This window comes from Xenopus laevis, chromosome 5L (assembly GCF_017654675.1).
Source record: "Xenopus laevis strain J_2021 chromosome 5L, Xenopus_laevis_v10.1, whole genome shotgun sequence".
Taxonomy (NCBI): domain Eukaryota; kingdom Metazoa; phylum Chordata; class Amphibia; order Anura; family Pipidae; genus Xenopus; species Xenopus laevis.
Window position 1 is genome coordinate 59,142,288 of NC_054379.1, and position 3,877 is coordinate 59,146,164.

The 3,877-nt window shown below is 40.6% G+C and overlaps 1 long non-coding RNA gene across 1 annotated transcript; it reads right to left on the minus strand.

Annotated features, from left to right (window-relative positions):
• Nucleotides 1–310: 310 nt before the first annotated feature.
• Nucleotides 311–3,631, minus strand: LOC121393675. Its single transcript, XR_005961245.1, has 2 exons — nucleotides 2,678–3,631; nucleotides 311–871 (listed from the first exon to the last, which is right to left on the minus strand). It is a non-coding gene; the product is annotated as an uncharacterized LOC121393675 (long non-coding RNA).
• Between the last annotated feature and the right edge of the window lie 246 nt (nucleotides 3,632–3,877).

Sequence of the window (3,877 nt, forward strand, 5' to 3'; positions counted from 1 at the left end):
AGTCCCTTCATATTGTACATCCTATGTACATTCAAGTTGCTGAATTGATTAATTGCACAAGTCCCTTTATAATTTTGAAGAAAACGCAGTAAATCTATTTTTTGAAATGAATAATATAATCAATTGCACAAAGTCACTTTATATAATGTGCACTAGTTATATATTTAATTATACCTAAACCATGAAAGTAATTAATTGCACAAGTCCCTTTTTAATTCATTAAAATTAATGGTGATTAATTTGTAAGTGTTATCAATTGTTTGTGGCGCGGTTTAAAACATTTTAGAATAAAAGAAACAAACAATTGAGATATTTTAAAACGTTTTATTTTGAAATCCACACAGTGAATACTGCATGTGGCACTTCTTATTTATTCACTATACATCTAGCTGTATCTCAATCAAGTGTAATTTCGCAATAAGCAACATTGTTTTTTCAAGTAGTTCATGTAAACCAGTGTCATCAGCTTACCCTTGAGATTTACAACAAAGTATCAATTGGGTATCCGAGGCAGAAAGAGCTACTTGTTAAGCAATTAAATAACAACTTGATAAACAGTAACTGTGTAGCAATCGTAATTGTGATAAACATAACTAAGGAAAGTGTGTCAAGCATAAAGGTCTGGAGAAGTTTATACAGTCACAGACAAGGTTTCTTTCTCTCTTTCTTCTTCTTTTTTTACAATTCAGATAAATACTCCTTGAGTGTCTGGAGAGTCTGGGTATTTATATATTTTAAGAGTTATCTTTTCTCTTCGTTAATAAGAAGTGCACAATGGTCCATTTCCTCCCTTCTCGGTATCCATGGACTTTGTATACCAACAAGCCAAGATGAGAAATGATCCCAGTTTTGATTTTACTCTGCCACATTCCTATGAGGAGACAAAGAACAAAGACCCTGGTAAGCAGTGTCCCCAGAAGCCTCACTCCCTTCTGAAATTCAGAGCCTTCAGAGAAATCCCCATAGGGGACTGCAAAGCCTTCTTAAAGGGAAAACAACATCTGCTACAAGTGCTGCTCGTCTACATTTCATCTTACCAAGGACTGTAAGGTCAGTATAAAATGCAGAGAATGTGACAGCACACATCACAATACAGCTTTACACCCTGGGCCAGCCCTATGGACTGTATCTTACACCAAGGGTGTTAGCGAGCATGGTGGGGAGGAAGGTGACACTGCTACACCAGAGCTATACCAGAGGTCACTTCCCAATGTTCTGCAAAGGAGCCATAGATGGCAGCCATTAAGCTTTATGCAATCATGGATGATCAGAGCAACAGGTCTCTAGCCTGTCCAGCCTTCTTTGATGTATTCAATATCAAGGGCCCAAGAACCCCATACTCCCTCAAAACTTGTATAGGAGTTATTAAGACAGCCAGGAGAAAGGCATCTGGCTATCAAGTGGAGTCCATAGAGGGAAAAATATGCTTGCCCTTGCCAACTATAATTAAATGCGATTGGTTTCCTGATAATAGATCCGAAATTCCTATACCAGATGTAGCTAAGCACCATGTGCACCTGAAATGCATAATGCATTTAATCCCAGAACTTCACCCCAAGGCCCAGATAATGCTTCTTCTTGGAAGAGATATCCTACAGGCCCACAAAGCAAGGAACCAAATAAATGGCCCTGACAACTCACTTTATAACTTTGTAACAGCTACCCCTGCATTGAGGATGAGGATCATTTAGGCTGCACCATCCTCCAGAGATCCAAAGATGACAACCAGCTGGCTCTCTCCAATGAAGACAACACCTTCTTAGAGATCATGGAGCAAGGTATGTGTTAAGACAATGCCAGCAGCTGGGTAGCTCCACTTCCTTTCAAACCACAAAGACACTCTCTAATAACAGAAGCGAGGCACTCAAATGTTTTGCTTCTCTCACATGTACTCTCCAAAAAAAACAGAGATGAGAGAGCACTTCTTCACATTCATGACAAAGATATTTGAGAATGGTCATGCAGAAATTGCTCCCAGTATTAAAGAGAAATGCTGGTACTTGCCGATCTTAGGGATGTACCACCCAAAGAAGTCAGGTCAGATCAGAGCCGTGTTTGACTCCAGTTCCAGATATAAAAGAGTCTCCCTAAATTATGTACTTTTAACAGGACCTCAAAAACAAACACTTAGGAGTACTCATACGCTTTCGCAGGGACTTTATTTCTTTCATAGCGGACTTCCAGCAAATGTTTCATAGCTTTCTTGTGAGAGAAGACCATAGGAACTTCTTGAGATTCTTCTGGTTCAGAGACAATGATCCAGCCAAAACTATCTTAGAGTACCGCATGAAGGTTCATGTGTTTGGAAACAGTCCTTCCCCTGCAGTGGCCTTATTTGGCTCAAGAAGGAGAAGCAGACTATTTCAAAGATGTGAAACTATTTGTAGAGAGAGAAATTTATGTAGACGATTGCCTCAAATCATCACCCTCTGAGGATACAGCAATCAGTTTGCTTAAGAGGACACAAGACATGCTGGCTTGCTCCAATCTCAGACTCCACAAAATAGCCTCAAACAGCATACAGGTAATGAAAGTCGTCCCATCCCAAGATCACACTAGTGACTTAAAGGGTTTTTCACCTTCATATAACATTAAAAAATGTAACAGTTCATGTAATAATAACAAGCTTTGCCATATAAATGTTTAACAAAAAATGTGCAGTTGATGAGATATTCACCTCACATGGATCCCTTTGCAGATGGGGCCCTTTCATCATGGGCCCCCTGTTGGGGGGGTTGCCGACCCCCAAAAACGCTACAGTGACTGTTGTACTTCCTTATTTTACACCATACACATTCCTGGCAGAAGCAGGAAGTGCACACATGCAGCAGTTTCTGAAGCTTAACTCTGATTTGCTGATTCTCCTGTCAGTCTCCTTCTCATCCCTAGTCAGTGTGTTTAATTTGCATACACACTACTCTGTAGGGCGGGGCTGGACCAGCGTGTGAGGACAGGAGAACTCTTCTGGCAGGACTTGGTGTGGTAGCATGTATGCACAGAGAAGTTTCTTAAGTAAAGGGGCTGACTTGAAGGAGGTGAATGTTTAGCTCTGTGTGTGTGTTGGGAGGACAGTGTGTCATATTCACATGGGGGAAGAGGAGGGTGCGGGGGGCACAGGCTTGTGTGGGGTTGAAGGAGGGAGCTGCTGTGTGAAGGGACAAGTGATCTGTGACTGATCCACACAGAGGGAGGAGGGGTAAATGGATTGTCTATGTGTGAGGGAAGGTAAAGTCAGTGCTGGGTGGAAAGTCTGTCACTTGTGGGGACATGTGAGGAGGGGGAACTCTGTATTTTGTGTGTGTGGAGGGTGGCTGTGTTATAATGGGGTTTGTGAGGAGAAAATTTAATTTTTGTACTTGGGGAGTGGTGGTGAATAGTCTCATGTGGAGGGAGAGCTCAGTCACTTTCATACAGGGCTCAGCTGATATTTCTCAGTGTTTGGGGGTAAGTTATAGGTGGACAGGCTCTATTTTCTAGAGGGGAATAAGTCTTGAGAGTCTTGAGTAACTGTTCTGCACAATAAGCTGTACAAATAAATGAGCAATACAAGCACATTACCTTAGCAGAGTGTTCTTATTTTGTCTGTATTCTTTACTCAAATGACTGTGCACTTTAACTTTCCAAACACAACTCTGCCTGTGTCACATACATTACATTTTAGCAGTATTTGCTGAAGTAAGAGGATTTATTTTATTAATTACTCTATAATTATTATACCAGACAGCCCTGGGATTTATTATTAACCTTCAACTCCTGTGTACCTGTGTCAATAAAGGAAAAAATATATATATTTGTTTGATTAGAGAATTGGAAAGGACTTTGCAGTGGTATTTTTTACTTTCCACATACAGTAAGGGATTTCTGATAATTGTGCAAA